The sequence below is a fragment of the Stegastes partitus genome, unplaced genomic scaffold (genome assembly GCF_000690725.1).
Source record: "Stegastes partitus isolate 25-593 unplaced genomic scaffold, Stegastes_partitus-1.0.2 Scaffold1071, whole genome shotgun sequence".
In the NCBI taxonomy this organism is placed as follows: Eukaryota; Metazoa; Chordata; class Actinopteri; family Pomacentridae; genus Stegastes; species Stegastes partitus.
In genome coordinates this window covers 1-22,463 of record NW_007578802.1, presented here as the reverse complement: position 1 = coordinate 22,463, position 22,463 = coordinate 1, and positions in this window count along the sequence as shown.

Here is a 22,463-nt window from a genome sequence, read left to right as displayed (position 1 = left end):
AGTAAAGTTCTTGTGGGGAGACGTTAGCCAAGAAGCTCTCATGTGTTATTTTACCTTCTTCAGTATCGTTCCTGAAACAGCTTCAGGTGAGCAACGTTCAGCTCCGGGTCGCTTTCTTCTGGACCACCAGTAAACTTCACTTTGTCTTCAGTCTGGACACACTTTACGGGGTTTCAGGTAATAAAACAAAGCTGTTGTGATTTTTATTGGACGTATTTAGCGTAGCTTTGCTCAGAGGCTGGAGACAAGATGGGAACCAGTTGGTGGGCCGTTGTTTTACGTGACTGGCTCGTCTCCTTATCTCTGGTTTGTTCATGTGGGTTTCTGCCTGTTTATTGTGTGAATGTTTCTGGTTGTAGCGGCTGCTGCACAGCGATGCTCCCTTGAAGCCATAATAAAGTAGGACGGTGGCCTTCCAGCTCTGTCTGTATGGGATGTGGCTCGTCTCTGCTGAATGTCGTAGTTGAGTGTCAGTGCGATAAAACACCTCTTAGCACCGCCGTGACACTTACGACACGCAGTCAACACGGCTAATCCATCTGCTACACAAACACACACGTCTGGCCTCCGTTTGTCGTATCTCCACACATCTCACACCTGAGCGCCGACTCGCACGGCGGCACAAACGTCTTCACGAGTAGGTCTGAGCTGCACAGCTGCTGCTGAACACACAGTCCACACTCACATGTGCACGCCGACCACAGAAGGATAATTTGAACAATACTAAACCAGAAGAATCTTCTCTGCAAGGGACGGATTTTTTCTCTCTGTCTTTAATCCTCCTTCATTCTTCTCCTCGTTGCCGTTTTGTAATTGAAGACACCTGGATGGACTGGTGTCTTCTCCCTGCTCCTCTGTTTGCTTCTCCTCGGTGTCTTGCTCAGGCCGGGACTGGGTTCCTCCTCGTCAAAGCCTCCGTGCTCCTGTCGGTCTGTACGACGTGATCATGGAGAGAACGCTGATGACAGCAGCTCCTAGTCAAACAGAACAGAACTGAAGCTGAAGGTTGAAGTGTTCAGAACCTTAAACTCTGCTTTCACAGTCGACCCAGATCCTTCCCTCAGCGCACAGAAACCAGAACTAAAGACATCTCAGAGAAGAAACAGTCCTACTGCAGGAAGCTGTTTCGGGCTACCTGAACCTCTGTTGATCTCGTCAGGGAGGAACATCTCCTCCGTCAGTCCTGGCAGACCTGTTGTGTTTGACTGATTTGGTCTGATTAGAGAACATCTTCCTGTTTGTCGATGTCCTCTCTGACGTCAACTAGAAACCCACCATGCAGGACAACACAACAAACCTCCGTGTCCTGTTTGCTCCACTAGCTGCTGTCTGGTGTCGTTTTTCCACCAACATGAATGATCAGCTCTGGTTGGAGGTCCTCCACCTCCTCAGAGTCTCTGTCATGGTCCCACAATGCTCTCTGTTGCCAACCAGGAAGTGACGCCTCCTCTGGTCTCTAAACAGGAAGAGGCTCCCCCTGGTGGAACAACCAGGTACTGCATCTGGTCTACGATACGTTTGCTGACATGCGTATACATTCTTTAGCCTTATCGGTTCTTATATTTTAAATCAGTTAAATTATTATCGACAAATAACCGTTAGCATCCCCACTGAGAACAGTTGAAGCATCTGGTTGCTCAGCACGCTGTCTGGGATCCACGTAGCATCCCGTGCTCGTCCATGTGCTCGGTCGGTATCAGAACCATCCAGATGGAGTCAGAAGAGTCGGCTGGAGTGGCACCGTTAGCTAACAGCGGCCTTGGAAGCATTTTAACCCAAAAATCGAGTCAAATTCCAGCTCAAGGACCTCATTGTTCAAGAAAATAAATTCACATTTTAAAAATTTACAGCTGGATCTCTGGGCGCGTTGAGCTAAACTCCCCAAAGAGGTCCAGACTCAGAAACAACAGGAATCAGTAATCAGTTACATGTACAGCGATTCTTTGTGCTGCGGCTGCATGCGACGCAGAGCTAGAATATAAATTTGCATGATGTTAATATGCGCTGACTCACATCTCGTAAACCGTTGTATAACTTGGTATTGTGTTATTTAGCATCTGGTAACCTTTGGCTGTCCTTCCGAGTCGAGCGGGGGAATCCAAGTCACCGGAGGCAGAGATGGAAAGTGTGTTATATATCACTAAACGCAACAGGAACCTCCGTGTTTACCGCAGAGTTCCCATTAAGAGCCGACCTTTAGATCCGTGACAAAAGGTTTTCTCAGGACGCCCAAACACACGCAGCGGCGTCCAGGGAGTGTTTTTGTGATGTGTCAGCGAACAGGATGCTCCCGCTCTCACAGTGTGCTCTCCAGCCTCTGACAAATGAGCTTTTGATTGAATTCATCAACAACATGGCATCTGGCTGAAAGATGATGGGATGGAGGGACGGAGGCAGAGGAGTGAAGGAGTCGGTCCAGGAGGTCCAGCGGTGAAGGTAGAGTGGAGAGGAGCAGGCTGGAGGACAGAGCTGCTTTGTGTCGTCTCTGTGATCAAGCTAGATTACCACGACTCACTCACGTGTTTCTCTTTAATTAATGGCTGCTGTTGAATCGACGGTCGTGCGACGAAGCGGCGGATCGACGCTGACCTCCGCCTGACTGATTCTGTGTTTGTGCAGCTTTTAGTTTCCAAATGTTTGCGAGGAAATGAAAGCTGGTGTTTTCACACTGCAACTGTTTTGCAACTGACTTTAGGGTTTGGTTGAGGAAAGAATTACTTCATGAGCTGAACACGCATCCAGCAGTCGGGTGTTTGAGCCGCTCGACATAAATTACAGTCGGTCACTTTGGAGTTCAAAGCGTGCGGTTAATTACATAAAATCAGATGAGTGTTTGATTCCCCGGGGAGGTCGTGTCAAAGAATATAGATGAGCTTCACAGAGAGAGAAGACCAGAGGACGAGATGATGAGGATTATAAATTACAAGCTAATTGGACAATAGCACACATGGAGGACAGCGGACCTCCAGGCCGTGGTTCTGTGAAGGAGAGCTGCTTTGTTGAGTGGATTCAGTTCATAGCGTTGGGATGTTGAACACGGTGTTAGCAAACAAACATGGAACCAGCAGCCAGCACCTGGCTCACCTGGTGGTCTGTGGACTGTGTTCCATCCGTCCAGTGATGGTCTTGTCCATGAAGAACCGTAAAATATAAACTCACAACAACATGAAACATCTTTTTTGTCTCAGTCGTGATCATTTCTGCTCCACCATGTCTGATGATCATGCACGGTGGCTCAGTGGTTAGCACCGTGGCCTCACAGCTAGAAGGTCGCCGGTTGGCGTCCTGGTGAGGACACCCGGGATCTTCCTGCGTGGAGTCTCCATGTTCTCCCCGTGCAGCGTGGGTTCTCTCCGGGTTCTCTGACTTCCTCCCACAGTCCAGAAACATGCTGAGGTTAATTGGTGATTGTAAATTGTCCGTAGGTGTGAATGTGAGTGTGCTTGGTTGTCTGTCTCTAAGTGTAGCCCTGTGATAGACTGGTTACCTGTCCAGGTGAACCTGCCTTCACCCTCAGTCAGCTGGGATAGGCTCCGCCCCCCATGACCCTGGTGAGGATGAAGGTGTAGAGATGATGGATGGATGTCAAATACATTCTGAGATAAACTGTTCAACAGGTTTTGTCTGAAGAGTCTGTCTGAAGGACAACATCTCAGGAACTATTAAAGACCAAAGCCAGAAAATCAGAGATTATTGAATCAACGTCATGATGAGAACTACCAGAGAACATTCCAGGTTTTTATCCTCACATGTTCAAACAGATTTCAGAAAGTGCTGAAAGTGGGTCAACAGGCACTTCTGAAAGAAAACACCTGATCTATCGATCTAAAATTGATCAGATACCGTTTTCAATGTCTGCAGGTTGTGATAGAAATGCTTCAGGTCCATGTAGAGACGAGCAGAAGGACTCTGATGGTTTTAGAAGCTGTAACCCCGTTTAGACTGAACGTACTCCTGGTGATTGATCAGGTGTCTGCTTGGAGGAGGAGGAGGAGGAGGTTCCTCTCTGTGAGCATTGTTCCTTTAAATGAATTTATGTTGTCAGACAGCAGGAGGAGGTCGGTTTCCTTCCCTCTGCCCCTAAATGATCTGTCCTCCGTCTGACATCCAACCATCAGCGGCTTCACCTGCAGCAGAGATGAGCTGTTGGATCATCAGCCTCGCTCAGCTCGCATGGAGCCTGAAGCAGGAATGTTCTCGCTGGCCAGACTTCCTGCTTTCATCTCAACTTTAAAGCACAGAATCTGGGCTTTGCACTTGAGGGAGGCAGCGGCAGACATACGTTACCGACCCGCCTGACGGGTCCAAAGCCGCATGTGATTGGTGTAGCAGTGGAGCGTTTGTTGGGTCGATCAGGGCGAGACCACTAATGGGTTTCTATCTCTATTAAGGGTGTAATTTCTTCTCCATCCTTCACACAGCTCAGAGGAAGATGTCCTCCTCCTCCCCACGCCGGCTGTTTTTGTAGGACGGCCACCGCTTCGCTCGCTTCAGGATCTTTCCTTCTCTGTCCTCTAATTTAGAATCTCCCTCCAAACATTTTCCCCATAAATCAGACAGCAGAACTTCAGCGTGTCAACAGGACGTTTTTTACTCCAGAAATGAGTCTTTCTAGCGGGAAGCATCGGGAGCTTCGTGGAAACGCTTGGATGAAAGCGTTTCTCTATCTTTTAAATCTTCCTAATTACATTTCCATGTGTGTGATTTCTCTGAAGGGGCATTTCCATCAAAGCAGAACCGGTTCTGTTCTGGGTCGTGAACCCACACTGGAACTGTTACCAAGAAAAAAAGGGAGAAAAACATTTTTAAAAAAGGTTCAGAACCACAAAAGTTGAACCATAAACTGGGATCAAATCACTTTTATTGTCTCAGTGCGATGAAATTCAGGCGACGGTCGTATTAAAACCACCGATTAAAGCTGAAAACAACCAACAAACAGAACATAAAGACCTGAAGCATGATTTACATTCACTACAGAATCTGTGATGAAGGTGTGTTTACGGTATTTTATTTGTTTTCAGTAAAACCTGTGGAATAAATGATTTGATCAAACATCACAACCTTCAGCTTCAATCTGGAAACAAACAAACAAACCTGGAAGTGAAGCGTTGGAGAAAATGCCTGTTTATTCCTATTCTGATGAATTCTGCCGTTCTGATGATGACGTTCAGGTTAGTGTTCGCTGAAACCCGCCGGCTGGTTTCCGGTTCAGCCCAGGTGAAGCGCTGCCGGTCCTTGGACAAAGCGAGGCCTTGATCCTCCTCAAACCGTCTGTTTTTGTCCTTGGTATCGGCTCTCCGGGACCGTTTTTACATTCCGACGTGCTCCATGTTGAATGTTTTCTAATCTCTCTCATCATCGGGTCGCCGGTACTTCTATCCACTTAACCCCGCTAGTTCTCCTCAGAGCCGGGCTTTTCCTCCATTAATCCTCCTCCGTTCGCTCTGTGACTCATGAAAGGCTCCATTGTGGCTGTTTGTTGACACTGTAGTTGTATCAGTTCTGTTCATTTGGTTCTGGACGCGAGCTGAGCGTCCACCGGGCCTTCCACCCGCGTGTGTGTTTATGGATATTTGCTCTGTGGCGTTGGTACGAGTGTGTGTGTGTGTGTGTGTGAGTGTGTGTGTGTGTGTGTGAGTGTGTGTGTGTGTGTGTGAGTGTGAGTGTGTGTGTGTGTGTGTGTGTGAGTGTGTGTTTGCTACATGTGCAGCAGCTTTCAGGGCAGTTAGGCTAATTGGGACGGGCTCGGGACGCCAGCGTAGGAAAATAGCCGGGAACGTCTCGGCTCCTGTGTTTGTGTGCGAGGGTGGGTTTTCCGGACGGCGAGCTGGAAGCCGTCAGGTGGACGGGATCAGATGTCGGAATGCTGATTGGAGGTCTGCATGTGTGTGTTTGTGAGCGTGGAGACAGACGGTAATTAGCCTAATGGTGAAATGACTGGACTAAATCCTGTCAGGATCCCTGTGAAAACAGCAGAACCGAAGGCGCACAGACACACAGCGATACGAGCTCTGCTGCCCGACACCGGCCCACCGGTTCCATTTAAAAGAACCCAAGAGAGACTCAGTCATGGTCCTCTCAGACTCCTTTATATCTGAGCTTAATTAATCAGTCCTCCCCCACAATCAGCTGGTTCTTTATCTACAGTGACTCCAGTGTTCAGACTCCTGGATGGATGGAGAACTGATCTGGTGTCAGGTTCTAGCAGAACCCAGATGTGTTCTTCCTCCTACATGTCATGTGTCTATCTGCTGTACTGATGAAGTTCTGAGGCTCAGAAATGATGGAAAAAGTCCATTAAAGTGATCAATCTGGACCCTCCTCTGTGGACTTGAAGGACCTGGACCTCTGGAACATTCACAGTCTGAAGGTAGAACTCTGGTCAGTAGATAAAGAACCAGATGTTCTGAGGAGGTTCTGGAAGCACTTTGTTCAGAGGTGGATGATTTTTTCTGGATCAGGTGGAGGCCTGAGTCTGCTAAAAGGCTCCATTGGTGATAATTCTGAGTTTGTGTGATGTTGAACAGATTTAGGATGATGAACCCACTGGAGACTCCGTTTATCTTGTCAGCTCCAGGTGTCGACTCACTGAGCTCTGACCAAGTGTTTCTCCAGAGAGGAGCTCCAGCGTTCCAGAGACTGAGCGCCGGCGTGATCCGTCACTCTTGAGGTGCCTTCAGACGAAGTGCTTTTAACAGGCGCCAGCTTGTTGCCGACCAGATCCAGTGGCTCATTTCCAGTTTCCTTTGAACCGCGTGCATCCCTGTGAATGATGTGACTTAATGTGGAACCAGCGAGACAGTCAGGTATTTGGAGATGCCCCGGAGCGCGTTCGATATCCAGCGAGCAGCGAACGGGTCGAGCCAACTTGAAACAGGCGCCGCTGTGCAGGACAAACCACAAAATGTACCTACACATCTCACCGGGTTCTGGATAAATCAGCTTCTCTGAGGTCAGGATTTGGAGGGGAAGCTTCCCTTCGACAGATTATCAGGAAAACAACCCGTGGAGCAGCACAGAGCTGTAGCGCTGTATCCATGGAGCTGTACACAGTGCAGCCTGCCGACCACCGAGGCCAAGTCTGAAGGCACCTCGAGAAGCTCCAGCGTGACGCACATGCTCACTCTGAGATAAGACGTCATGTCATTAATAGCAGCGCCGCTGTTCAAGGAGAACTGATGCAGACTTGGAAGAACACGCTGCGGCTTTGGAAGCGTTTGAAGTCTGTAAATTGTGTAAAAAACAGGAATTATAATGTCACACTGACGGCCTGCTGAGCATTCATCGGATCAGAACCAAACACAGGAACCGTCTGGGGCCACAGGAGTTCTCAGTGCACCAGCTCTGAGATAGCTGCTCATCGATGACCTGCTGCTGACGATACAACCCGTTAACATGTTAGTCAGTAGAGGCAGAAGGTCATGGATGTCCCCAACGTCCTGCTGGTGAGCTGTAGTCCAGGTTCTGCTGTTTAGTCCTGTGGAGACCAGAGGAGGCGTCAGACTGCAGCACTGCAGCTACCAGCGGACTGAGACAGAGACTAACGAGGAGGTTAACGAGCTCTGATCAGAGGCCACACCTTCAAACCAGCTGGTCTCTACCTGGACAGCAGCTCCACAACCAAACAGCTCATTTATTCGTCGACTGTTCGTCAGTGTTTCAACGATTACTGGATTACTGATGATCCAGTCGGCTAGTAAATGATGCTAACGCTCTGCTTCATGCTTTTAGGAGTATCTGTGGAGCAGACTGCAGCTCGTCTTTAAACCGTCCTGTTGTGCACATTTCACCAGGATGCCTCACATCCACGCAGGGACCCATAATGCATCTGGGCACCTCTGGTCTTTACAGTCGTGGGACGGATCATCAGCTGGACGTCCACTTAAAACTGTTGCTTCTCTGAATGTGACCAAACTGCATCCCTGGCTCCTGCTGGCGTCACACCATGGCGGCTTCCAGCTGAATCTGTTTACGATTTACTAGACTTTGCTCTGGCTGCTGTCGTAGCCGAGCCAAAGAAAGCACAGGGGAAATGAAAGCGAGTTAAACGACAGAGAGATAGAGTGACAGCGGAGGAGAAAATGAAAGTGTCAACGAGGCCGTGACCCCAGAGCTGGAAGCCGAGCGCGAGAACAAACCCTGACGACGCAAGTTTCCAATTTACGCTAATTACTGCAAGATGACAGGAGAGGACGGGATGTTCGACACGCCGCCGCCGCCGAGAGGTGAGGAGGAGTGGAGGAGGCCGGCGGCTCAGAGCAAAGAGAGAAGGAGAGACGACGAACACTCTGGAGCACACAGAGAAATAACTGAAGTCAGTGGTGAGAGCTTCATTACACACTAACAACCCGGCGTGTCCGGTACCACTGGGCCGGGCTGGCTGGAAAGAGGAGCTGCTTTTCACTTTAAGCTGCATTAACTGTTCAATTATCAGTTTTCAGCCACAACAAAGCCACTAATCAGCTCGTTAAGATGCTGAGAACGCGGCTGCTGCCTTCACCTGGATGTTCCTGGACCAAAGGGTTGTTCACAGACGAACATCATCAGAGCTGACCAGTAGAGACGTTCATGGTACCGAACATTCATCAACGCTGCATCGTTTGGCTCCCAGATGGAAGAGAGCAGCTCCACAATTAACATCACTTCATCAGTTAGAACAGTAAGACAAACTAAAATCAGTGGGCTGTTTCCATCATTTCTGAGCCTCAGAACTTCATCAGTACAGCAGATAGACACATGACATGTAGGAGGAAGAACACATCTGGGTTCTGCTAGAACCTGACACCAGATCAGTTCTACATCCATCCAGGTGTCTCAGTCTGAACACTGGACCTGGTTTCACGCCTCGTAATTTGTCCAAAATACCAAAAACCTTTTCAAATTTGTCCCAAAACCTTGAGAAAATGACAAAAAATGTTTCCAAAAGGACTAAAGAATTTGTCCAAAATGCCTCAAAGTGTGTCCAACATGACTGAACCCTATCCAACATTTTAAAGACTTTACCAACACGACTGAGAAAATTCACCAAAATGACCAAAAAATGTACCAAAATTATTTTAAAAGTGTCTAAAATGCCTCAAAGCCTTTCTGGAATGACATGAACTTGTCCAAAATGACTCAACGTGTGTGAAATGAAAAACAAAATTAAGAAAAAAAAAAAAAAGTCCAAAAACACTCAAAACCCGTCGTAAAGGAGTTAATGATGACCTTTAAAGAGGGTAAACTTTCCAGGCTGGTATCAGCATGTGTGACAGTCAGAACCAGTTCTAGACAATGGAGGGACCGTTTTAGCTCCAGAACCTACCAGAACCATCTGTAGACGGACTCACTCTGAGGAGAAATGTGTATTCTTTCTAATATTGGGGTTCTATGGACTTCAAGGACCTGGAACTCTGAAATATTCATCGTTTCAAAGTCAAACTTTGCTTCATTAAATAAAGTTACTGCAGATACAGAACCAGCTGGTTCTGAGCAGGTTCTGGAGGAGCTCTTTCCAGATTTGTCTGATGTTATGTGGAGTTCTAATGATAAAAACGTGACCCTGATGCAGCATCAACAGCTGCCCGTGGACTCTGTGAACAACACCAGACCCGGTGCAGGACCGGCCGGATGTTGGCGTCTTCGCTTGTCGTTCAGCGCGATTGTTGTGGAAAGCGGGCCGACACTCGGCGGCTCTCTGGGGACGGACCACAGTGTTGTTTGTCTCTGCAGAGGACGGACTGGAACGTACATTGTTTTCAAACCAGCCGCTCCCCACAAATATCTCCCCCTCGGAGCTGGATGGGCTGTGTGTGCTGGGGGAGGTGTAGGAAGGAGGATCTCTGGGTTCTGGTCACGCCGATGTGTTTGCCGTCAACAGAAACCAGAGAGCAGCTGAGATCCTGTTTGGCTGCTTGTGGTTTTCCTCACTTCTCTCCCTTTCTGCAGCCTTTAACTCTCTCATTAGCTCGCTCTTCACCGGCCTTCTTTTAACTCGCTGCTCTGCGTCTTTCTGCCCAGAATAATCTGTTTTCTCACAAAGTAATGTCACAGTCGGACCAAGCAGCACATCTCATGGCGTGGGACGGTCTGACTTTCTTTAAACTGTCACAGTCGCCTTGTGGAGAGCTAAGAACAGAACAGTGACGGAGCTGCTTATGAAACATCACCAGAAAAAAACAGAAACCAGCAAATAAGAAAATCCTGGAACAGAAAACAGTGAGAACCACGAAAATAACAGAAAGTCTTCAGATTTAAACACATCAGAAACACTGTCATTGTAATTCTGGTTTTGTTTGTTTACAGTCAACATGTTCATTTATACCTTTTAGGTGATTTTATTAGATATTATCTGTACTTCAACAAAATCTGTAAAATAGGAGTTTGAACATAGTTTGCCGTTCTCATAATCTTTCTTTGAAATATCAGCAAATACCTGGAAATAACCGATGAGTTTGACAGGTTGAACAGCAGCAAACATGTTTAAAATGTTATTGTTTGATATGTAAATACGATAAAACATATCTGCTGACAGATAAACTGATTTTTGATGTGAACATTGTGAGACGTTTTGGCCAAAAAGTCTAACATGTAAATGAATAGTTTCTTTGTGATTTGACCAGTTTTATGGTGTCGATCTGTAAAATATCAGCAGATTGTTCCAACAAATGACTGTTTCATCAGTATTTACTTTTTTAAAAACTGATTTAGCATCGTTCAGTCCTGAATAGACTCAAGTATGTGTCACGTAGTGAATTGTGCTGATATGAGTGGTAGGGTTAGGGTTAGGGATATCAGTGGTTCTGCTGCTGTGGGCCGGCAGAGAGCTGATTCATGTTTGTGAAAACAGATTCTTGATGTGGGACATCATTCATCTTTTATTTTTATGGTCAGCGTGTAAATGAACAGAACCCCAGTTCAGCCGGACTTGTAGCACGTGTCGGTTCTGTTTAAAGGTCCGATGTTCCAGCGTGTTCTGGTGACAGCTTGACTTTCAGAGAACCTTCTGGTCGTTCTTTCCTTTCTTCATCCATCTCTTGTCTCTCTGTGGTTTTTCTCTCTCTTCTTCCTCCTGATGTGTTCTTAAGACTCTCTCCGGCTCGCTGGTATTTGTTTTCCTCTCCCGCAGTGAGTCACTGTTCGGACTCCAGCTGAACTCGTCAACCAATCAGGGAGCAGCTTCTCTCACCGCTAATTAGCATACGTGGTCGGCTGCAGGAGGAGTGATGAGTTTGGGGAGAGCGAGCTCCCTGATGGAGGCCCAGAACATTTCTGCTGCCTCTGTACGTGCTGGTGTGGGTTTGTGTGGTTGTGTTGTCACATCTATCCTGCATGCGGCAGCGTGTCGGTGTGTCGCTCTGCGCCATGAGCGTCTCGGTCCGTATGGATGCTGGACGTCCTGTTAGCGTCAGCGTGTCCTCGGCCAGGCTTCCAGCAGCGTGAGCCCTGCAGCCTCTCGTGGCATCAGATGAACTCCAGCAGAGGTCTGGGACACCAACCAACATCCAGCTGATGGTCCCCGCTGTGCTCCCAGCCAGCAAGCTGACAACAATCAGGCTTTACCCCATCGCCTTCTTTCTCTCCAACAAGGCTTCTGGAGGATCCTGTGACAGTAGCAATAAGAATTCATGAGGTTTGAGAGGCTGGTGGAGCGTAGAGTCTGGATCCACTCTGCCTCTGTCCTTTTATATTTAGTTTTCATTTTATTATGGAGTTTTGTTTGTGCATATTTACTAGAAGAGGTTCTGTTGGTGGCGATCCGCTCTGAGTAATTATAATATAAGATGTGCAGAGTCCCAGTCCGGTACCGTGTTCCTCCACAGCTCAACACTCTGCAGTGCATCCTAACTCTTCCTGATTAATTGATTACTGACTGATAATGCTGCCAGCTTTCAGTTAAATAACTCACTTGTTGGGGTTTTGCTTCCATGACGAGGACTCTGTGGAGGTCAATGACCTCCGACCAGAGCTCGAGTTTCAGACCAACAGTGTTCCTACGTTGTGTATCTGACAGAGCTGACTGTACAGACTAAACCAGCGCTGCCAGCACGCTGCTCAGTGTGTGTGATTGGCTAATTGGTTGTTATTGATCATGCTGCTGATGGTTAATGAGGGAAACGACTAGAACGTGCATCGCTAGCGTCCTGCCCTCTACCACACTGTGTGCTGAAGGTTTGTGGTTTACGTTGGGCTGAGTTTGGTGCTGATACCGACCAGTTAACAAATGCCTCCATTGACCCGGATCCCGACCTTTGATCAGAACCTCCTCAGTACCTTGCCTTCTTGTTCTCTCTTTAGATGAGTTGACCATCAGGCAGATGTGTGGTTTAAATGTAGAGTTACTAGTTGGCCTAGAAGCAAACTGAGCCCAGCTGGAGACGTCAGACGCTGCGATGGAACGGAAACTGAAGGCTGGGACCTTAAATCGGATCAGCGGGTCTCCTTTGTGGTGCCTGGAGGTCAGGTGAGGCTGGACATGACCTGCTGCCTGGTGCCGGTGTTGGGGATCGCCCGGGTCAGGCCCGATTCAGCACCCTGGACAGGGATCCACCGCCAGCGTCCAGAAGGATCATGAAGCTGCTTTACTTCCATGAAACCAAACCGTGGAGTTCAACATGTTAACCGGGCCGACCCAAGCAGCGCAGCAGAAGAACTCCCCGGCCCAGCAGCGCCGGAGCCAGAACCGATCAACAAGCAGGCATCAGATGTCGTTTGTTGTTGCTGCGCTGAAGAAGTACTGACGTGATGAAAAGATGATTATAGCTGCCTGGACTTGGCCCGAAAGCAAAGGAAGAAAAACAAAAGCAGTACGTGAGAGCGGCGCTGCTCCAGTTCGTGTTCATATATCTGAGGTCAGTCGGCTCTGATCCGGTGGTTCTGGTCAGTCCTCTCTGGGCTGTTTGTCTTCCTAAACTTGCCTTTAATGGACATAAACAGGACGGTCAGAGGGATCCAGTATGTGAGCCGCAGGGTGATCCGTCTCGCGCAGACCGCTGAGCTGCCGTCTGGTTGGCGTCCTTATCTGCTTGTTCTGCAGAGTCAGCCGCTGACTGCTTCACGCTGCCCTCAAGGTCCAAGCAGGCCGGAACCAAACGGAGCTGGAGCAGGAGGCAGCAGCAGGACGGCCTGTAGGAGCTTCAACTAGAGCTTCACCACATTCAGACCGCTCTGCACAGCGAAGAGCAGGTTCTGCTTCTGTCCTGCAGGGACACATCTTCAGTACCATCAGTTTCCTTCAGCTGTGTTACGCTTTACACACACTTCAATTAATACATAATGAGCATTTAACCAATTAAAAATGTATTAACCGATAAGGCAAAGTAGAAGGTCGTGATGTCAGTAAACGTACCGTAGACCCGCTGCAGTACCTGGATGTTCCACCAGGGGGAGCCTCTTCCTGTTTAGAGACCAGAGGAGGCGTCACTCAGACTACAGCTCATGGTGGCAGCAGAGAGCATTGTGGGAGTTTAGCAGCAGTGGGACCATGACAGAGACTCTGAGGAGGTTCATGACCTCCAACCAGAGCTCAGGTGTTGATGATGTTGGACTTCACTGGAACTGAGATGTAGCTGTTGTGTGTTAGTGGTTTAAAAAGGTTCTGTCATTATGTGGAAATATGTCCACTGGACGGATTGATTTTAGCAGTGACGGGGGTGCACATCACCGTAGATCAACCGTATCTGAAGGAAGTCGCATCTTCAGAGCTCCAGCTACTGGCCTTTGGAAGTGCAGAAATGTTCAGACCAGGGCGGTACTGTGTCCCCACAAAGTTCCTGTCAGTGTCTGTCTATGGATGGATCCATGGTTCTACTAGAACCCAGTCTCTGGTCACATCTCACCACCTGTTGAGGCTCTAACATCAGCAGAACCTGATGTGGTGAAGTTGGACCAGACAAGGTTCTGGTTTTTGTTTGGCAAAACACAGTCGTTTAAAAATTTATTGTTTTTTTTTTAATTTTCAAGGACCAATAGTAAAACTGTGTCGTCTGCTGGATCCACTCGACCATCTGGTCCGATGGAAGCGTCCTGTCTGTGTTTCACTTCGGCTCACGGCTCTTTTATTTCTGAACGTGATGAACTCTTAGACGACTTCACAGGTTCGATGCTTTGAGGGTGAAAATACCAAAATAAAGTCTTAAACTTCAGCCCAATCATGTTGCAGAACCTAATTAAGAACAAGCAGCAGTGATGGGAACAATGAGGGACCGGGTTGCCTGTACGGGCCGGCGGCGGCTGGACGTATTAGCTAACTGCTTCCTGCTCATTACTGAGGCTTCATTCAAGCTGCCTCTGCCTTCGTTTGCTTTGGCTGCGGCTCTGCAGGCAGCAGATGCTCTGAGCTAAATTATGAACATGCAGCTCTATGACAAGCTTTCAGCACTTGGCAGCGTGAAGATCTTCGCTGCCTGAGATCTACATCAATGAGCATCGCCGGGTTCATGCCCCAACGAGGCCAAATTGAATTAAAAAATGTGCTTGGCTGCGGCGGGTTTACCTGGGCGGCCCGCCTGGACGTCAGCGCTTTATGGGAAACGCAGCTTTGTGCAAATGAACTCTTCAAATGTCAGCGGATGACGGCCCAACGTCTGTGGGCTGCGTTTGGTTTGGAGATCAGATAAAGCTAACGAAGGCAGCAGCTTCTCTCGTTTCTCTCATTAATAACGGCGGCGTGACAGTTTGCATTCTTGTGTCGAGGAATAACCGCCGAGCTGCAGCGTCTCCTCACAACAGTTTCCATGGCGCCGCGCTCCAGGAACGTCTGAGGCTCTGGAGGTAGCGGCAGGACGTTTTCTAGAACCTCGGACTTCCAGTAAAAGGTCACATGACAGCATAATGACGTTAAACAAACCAGAGCTTAGTGTAGAGTTCTGACTTTAACTGAAGTGTGATTCTAGTTGAACACCAGCAGCTTTCCATTTATTCATTCATAGTTTACCAGCTGTACCGGGTTGGATATTAAACTCATGTGGCGCTCCAGAGGATCTAATGTTAGCAGCAGATTCTTTGAAGCTGAATTACTCGTTTTAAAAAGCTTTTTTACATTAAAATGATAAAATAAAGCTCAAATATGAACTGAACGTCTGTATTCTAACAACATTCATTGTTTTTACATCTGAATATTATCCAATTAACATAAAACACAGCATGTAGAACTGAGCTGCTTCTAATTTGTCATTATTCTAATTATTCTATTAATTATAATAATAATTGAACTGTACAGTCTCTCTGGGTTTCCTAGTCGCCAGAACTTGACTGTAAGTTTAGTTTTGTGTTTGTTTTCTAGACGTTCGTGGTGCTCAGAGGACCAAGACGTTCTGATTCTATCTCCAGGATGAGATGTTCTTTACATGTTATTCTGATTAGATGAGGAACAGACTACCAGGTTGGTTTGAGGAGAACATCTGGCTTTGTAGGACTCGTCTACTGTTGAAGCTTGATGTAGTTGATGCTCCAACGCTGACTCGGTTCTGTCGGACTTCAGCTTAAAATACAAACCAACGTGTTTTCTCCTCTACGTTCTGCTCCTGCTTCGTCCAACGTGTGAACAAACTGGACAGACGCTGATCAGAGGCGTCATCAGAAACACAGTTCGGCTGCACAGGAAGGAGATGTTTGTGCTGCAGGTGGATCAGAACCGGTCCCGGTGCATGCTGGGAGATGCCCCAGATGCTCTCCAGCTTGTTTTTTCTAGCTAATGAGCAACAGCGCTGCCTCCTCCTGGTCTCAGCATTGTCTATCTGCTCCTCCCCCTGTGCCTTGTTCTCTTTTCCATAATAATTAGCTCCCCTCCAGAACCGACTTCAAACCCTGTGGTTGGAAATCTGCATTCCGAGGATGGAGAGAGGCTGAGGAAGACGGAGGAGAAGGAGCGAGCTGGACGGAGAGGGAGGGCTGACGGCTGAAAGAAGCCATTGTTCGCTCAGATAAGAGCCCAGAACTGGAGGGCAAGTGTAGTCAAAATAGTCTGTGTGTGCGTGATGGCACTGATAAAATAAGACGTGGACTTTTCCTCAACAATTTAGATGCTAATGGGCTGATAGCGGAGGTTAGCCTGATCCTCCTCCTGCTTCCCTCTCTGTCGTAGTTTCCCTTTTGGCCCGATCGTCTCCTGGTGTCCTGGTTCTTCCTCTGTCCTGCTTCGTTCCTTTGACCTTTCTCTCTCCACTAAACACACCGTCCCCGTTCAAAGAACCCCCAGTTAGACGGTGATGAAGGTGATTAGGTAGATGCCCGGTCCAGAACCTCTCTGGTTCACCTCAGAGCAGGACGGAAAGAGGAGAAGAACCCGGAGCGTTCCTCGGTGGTCAGACAGCAGCAGCGTGAGGTGGTGGTGGTGGTGGTGGTGTGGAAGATGGATGTAGGAGTGGAAAGTGGAACAAACCCACATACTTTAAAGATGTGAAGGCAGCTTTCTGGCCCGCTGCTAGAATCTACAGCCGTCCTTCACTGGTGGTTCTGGTCTTCAAGGTGGGATCGGGTTGCACACATTCCAGACTTTCTTGCACCTCCGAGAAGTCAAAGAAAGAGTTCTGGTTCAGATCCACAGCGTTTGCAGATGACTCAATCCACACCGAGGCAGCTCAAGTCCTGAACCGGTCCTGATGGCCCAGAACCAAGAACTGCTTCCATTAGAGGTGGAACTATCCTGACCTGCAAGAGCAACTAAAACTTTGCGACCGCTGTTTTTAAAAGACGTACATCCATGGTGGTTCTCCAGGATGTAAGAAAGAGAAACCGGTTCTATGGAGATTCTGAACAGCACCAGAACAAGAGCCTGGTTCTGATTGGTGGGACGGTGCTAACAGGTGTCAACAGCCGTGATCAGGTCAGACAGAAAACGTTGAACGCTGCTGAGCTGTTAGACTCACAAAGGACAGATTAGCTGGTAGCGGTGGCGTCGGGGTTCTGGACCGTTGAGGCTCACGTGGTTTTATTGGTTAATTATTTATTGTTAAATCATCCTGTAGTCTGAGCCGGGTTCAACCCGAACATATGAACATCAGTGCCGAGGTTCTAGGGACGTGTCACACAACCAACTGTTGGTGGCGCTAATCAGTCGATTAGTCGTTCAGGAAGGACGCGTGTTGAAGGAAAACTGTCGGAAATCTGAGTCATGAACCTCCTCAGGGTCTCTGTCAAGGTCCCACAATGCTCTCTGCTGCCAACCAGGAAGTGGCGCCTCCTCTGGTCTCTATAGGGTTAAACACGAAGAGGCTCCACCTGGTGGAACAACCAGGTACTGCAGCTGGTCTACAGGAGACATCAGGGAGAGTTTGTGTGCATTTTGGTTCAAGTATTTGGCAGCGTCGTCAACATATAATCGATTATTCATTAAGATGTGTTCAGCAGAGCTGCTTTTAGCGCCATGGACACGTCATGTTCACCACAGCAGTGTTTGGTTGTGTCACCACTGGACTCTGGCTGGTTTTGATTAGAATTTCTGACCAGAGACCATAAATCATCACAGACGTCTTTGTTGTGGTGCCCGTTGCTAGCTAAACTCCCACAGTGCTCGAATGAACAGGAAGAGGCTCCACCTGGTGGAACATCCAGGTGCTGCAGCTGGTCTGTTTCTAATCAGCTCATTGGTCATTATTGATTATGTCTCCAGCTCTTCCCTTGTCATGACCAAAGTATCTCGTCCTCTTCTCACTGTGGAGACTTGAAAAGAGATCAGCGAGTCACATGTTGAATTCTGGATGTTTCACCACGTTGAGGACTCCACCAGAATCCTCTCCATCATTCGTCCTCTTCATGCTGTTTTCTTTCTTCTAACCTCGTCAGCTTCTTTTCTAACTCGTATTTATCTTCACATTCACTCTCCTCCTCTGTCTTCTCCTTCAGTTCTCCTCCTTTCCTTCTTCGTCTTTGTCCGTCTCCTTCAGCCTCCGTCTGGACCTCCAGGTTTTCTCCTCTGACTCACCACCAGCTGACTCTCCAGCTCCGTCCTTCTTCTCATTTTGAATCTTTTCTTTCTCCACCTCTGTGTGATCTTCAGTTTTGCTAAAACCTCTGAAAAGCCCGATGAAGTTAAACGAATGCATGTATGTGCTGTTAGCGTATCGGATATCAGCCGATCGCCGTCATTGATCGGCGCCACCTCCCTGGTGAGGCCTAATGGGCTCTTATCAATCTGCTCTATTGATCACGGGGACGTGTGAGTCATCTCCTGTGGTTTGGGGTTAAAGCAGAGTTAGGAGAAAACATTACGGTTATTTATATTAGGATCGTGTTTCTTTAAACGTTGTGGAGACGTGACTCACAGAACGTTAACCCAGAACGCTGAGCTTCACGTTCCAGATGTTGGCTCCTCGTCCTGCTGTGGTTCAGCTGATTAACTGACACCAGATCAGGTCTACATCCATCCAGGTGTCTCAGTCTGAACGCTGGACCTGGTTCTGTTCATGTCCTCTGTAAACGCCTGGCAGCGTCAGTATTATGGGATGTCTCATAGTGGATGTGGTTCTGGTTCTGATCAGAGAAAACTTTACAAAGTGACTTCAGTCCTCCAACCGTCAGTATTTAAAACGTAGAGAAACGTCTTGCTGTAGAAAACGTTCTGGTAAAGTTGTGGTTCTGTTTTGCTGTGAATCAATTTGACAAACTGTGATTTCAACTGTTCTGGACTTGTTTGGGTTCAACAGTTTATTTATTATTTATCGTGACAGGAACACATTCCCCCGGTCTAATTACTAGTATATCCTTTAATTATCATCAGTGTGTTTTGAGGCTGATAAACGTTTAACCAGCGGTTCTGATCAGAGCTGCTTCATGTTTTTATTCATGTTCATGGATTCAGCAGCTCAATAGCTGGTCGTTTATTGTTTTTTAATTTTTGAATTGCATCTTTGTCTTTGAACACAAACTATTTAAGTCTTAAATCCAACAAACACCAGACGTGTAAACGTGCTCAGCGTCTAGCAGTTTGGTTGAAGTCAGTACATCCTGCCTTTAACCTCCTGTTGCCTCCACATCTCCTGACGTCTTTACTCCGGGTCCAGTCCGACCCTCCAGACACCAGAATCAAACCTGTTCATGTGTAAACAGCATTTATTGAATGAACTAAACCGTGATGTCAGGGACTCTGAACTGAGCCCACACATAACAGGAGGGTTTGATAAGCGTCGGGTTGTTGTTCAGGTTCTGTCCACATCCGACCCGGAGCTATCGATCAGCGGGGTGACGTCAGGAACCCGATACGTCGTCAATAATTCAGCTGCATCTGAACACTGATCTGAAGCACGTGGAGGCTTGTGGAAGTGGTGGAGCTCTGTCTGCTCCTGTCTGAGCTGTGGCAGTTAGGTGGCGCTGTTGGACGCCTGGCCGCGCTGTGGATGTGTCCGTAGAACCGCGTACCTGCATGTTCTGTCTGAGGAATGTTCTGCCGACTGCGAGCAGCCTTTCATGTCGGCTCATGTGGCTGCACATGAAAGTCTTGGCCGGACTTCACACACGGAGCCGCTGCATGTTTGATGCGTAGTCGGGCTGCCGAGGCGCATATGTGGCGGCGGCACCGCGTTCTGTTTCTGTTGGACTTCTGGGCCTTTTGAGGACATTCTGGTTGCTTCTCGGACGCCTGAGTTCAGGGTCAGAGCTTGTGGTGATGCTGCCGGTTGGATTCTGTCACGGCGGGCGTCACCACGCCTCCTCCTTGAACTCGCTGTGACTCGTGCACCTGCTGAGCTTCGTTACTCCACAGTTCACCTGAAGTTCACGGCCCGGCGCTCACACACCTGAAGCGGTAATCCCCGTTGATCTACCTGCAGTCGCAGCTTCCTCCTCCTCCTCCTCCGCCTCCGTCTTCTCCGTTATCGTGCCAGTCAGTCTGTTACTCAACTGCTTCCTGCCTCCGTCTTTCCAAGATTTCTCAATGAGTCGCACCTTTTTTTTTCTCCCTCGATTGTAAAAGAAGATAAATAAACAGAAGGTTGCAGCAGAGTTCTGGTGACAGTCGAAGTGAAACTAACGCCTGTGCAGCCGGGAAATTCTGGAGGTCGGTGACGGGACACGAGTCTGTTCCTGGACTACCAGAGAAACATCAGAATCCCCTCCAGTGTCTGTGGAGCAGAATCCTACCAGGATGTAGTGACAGAGAGAAAGTCGGGCAGCCAGAGGTCAGGAAGAGTCGGTGGAACCAGCAGCGAGCTCATCGCATGCTCAGCTGATTGATGGTCACTCGCTGTAGAAGAACTAATTACTGCTGATGAACATCCAGACTGCTGACGAGGACGTTATCAGCACGTCGCTCATTTTACACTCAACATGTGAATTCTTTTTCTCTCAGTGCGTTTAAAGTTATTATCTGCAGTTTGAAAGTTATTTATCAGCAGCTGTGTGAGTTTGATTCAGTAAAAACCGTCACAGGCTGTAAAAGAATCAAAGACGGTTTTATGTCCACATTCAGCTTTTGTTCATGTTTTTACAGGATATTATCTATAATTTAACCAAACAGATAAAATCTCCAAAAAAAAACATTTAAAAAATCATTATTTTCATATTTCAGTCCTCAAAATGCTTTTCAGGTTGTTTTTTTTTAAATAAGTGTAAAACTTTTATTTATTTTATTCGATCATTTAAATCAGTAAAAATCATAATAACTCGTGTCCTTTATGGGCGTGCATTGTAAAGGAGGGAAAGACTTTCTGTTTTCTAACATTTAAAGTGATTTTATGAGTTCTTGTATGAAAAACAGGGAAAATCTTTAAAATAACATCCGCTTCAAAAAGAAAAATGATTTTACTGGATTTTATTTGTAATCAACCAAATACAACAAAATAGGAAAAACTGTAAGATGTTCATTAAAATGATAATTTACCAGTTTTTCATCCTTTGCATAGTTTTTTTTCTAATAATCACAAATATCTGTAAAATAATATTTTTCAGAATTAAATACATTAAAATAGTTTCATTTTACAATCATGTAAACAGAGATTCACCTTCTATAAGAACAGGATTGTTCTTCATGTTTAACGTGTAGATCAATAGTTTAATGAGAAGAATCAGTAAAACAAGAGGGAAGCAGAACCCTGAACACAGCAGACGGCTGTTTCCCATCATGCACCACTCTTCCTTTTACCCTGGACGCTGTGAGACGCTGCAGCAGGTCAGAGAATCCTGATTCCATTAAACACAGCTCAGTATCATCTGACAGGAACGGGCCGTCAGCGAAGCCCACATGTGTGTACTGGCTCAGGAATGTGACCGGTTCCCTCCAGGTCCGTTCTCAGATCCAGTCTGATCAGATCCAGTCTGATCAGATCCAGTCTGATCAGCGCCGGAACAGAGCGACCGTGTGCCGCAGAGCTCGTCTGAAAATCTGCAGAAATGAAACAATAACAGGAGCAGGTTTCAGTTTGTGTGTTTCTGGCTGCGCTCCGGCTGCCGAGTGACGAATGGACTCATGACTCCGGGTTTTCTGGAATCGAATATCACAGGAATAAACTCCAAAGTGCTTGACCTGGAAAGTCTTGGAACTGCCTTGGCCGTGTGATGGAACCGACGGGCGAGCGGCCAAATAGCTTCCATCTCTGCTCATTTCCGCCGGTGTTGATTGCGAAAGGAGTCGAGAGCCGAGCTGACGGATCCGGAGCCGTTCACACATGTCTGACAGGCGGCCGTGCAGGGAAACCCCACGCTAACGCAAGCTGCAAAAGCCCGGCCCGCGGAGCAGAAGGCCCGCCGGCGGCCTGCAGGAGACAGCAGGGTGTCGACCCTCAGCCTGTCCTACAGCAGGACCAACAGCTCTGCATGGCCTCTCTGTCCCTGAACATCTGCCACTGCTGGATGTCACTGTTTAAACAGGTCAGTATTTGATCAGCACCAGGATGCCGGCTGGTTCTGCTGCTTCCAGACTCGCCTCCTTTCTGAGGAAAACCCGTCCCGGTTCTCTCACTGGTGTTTGCATTTAGATGGAACGTGAACCTGGACGTCTCCTCGCTGTGGCTTTAAAAGCGTTCAGCAGCAGCTTTGCTCAGGCCTCCCTCCAGACGGACACCTCCTCAGCCTCTGTCCTGGATCACATCACCTCGAGATGTTATAACGAGCTGGACCTCGTTAACGTCACATCTAAGTTGAACGTGTTCCAGTGAACTGCTTTGTTCATGTGGAATAACCATCCCTGTAAAAAGCACAAAGGTTCAGGTTGACCCACCTCCATCACAAAGCTTACTGTCAGAGTGGTAGAACACGTTGAGTCCACCCGTCCATCCAGCCCGACCTCCTCCACAGCACACGTCTGAGAGCCGAATGACCGCTGTAATAATTTAACCGATTCAAACAGATGTACAGAAAAGGCAGCAGACTGAGTGAATGTGTCGTAGATTAGATCAGATATATTAAAAAACACCGCAGTAAACTGTCACCTTAAAATAAACGGTCAAAACAACAGATAAGAACTCTGTTAGAACACTGTCTGTAGGTAGCAACATGAGAAAACGTGTAAAATCACAGTAAGTTGTAAAATTACAGCTTTTTAAAAAAAAATC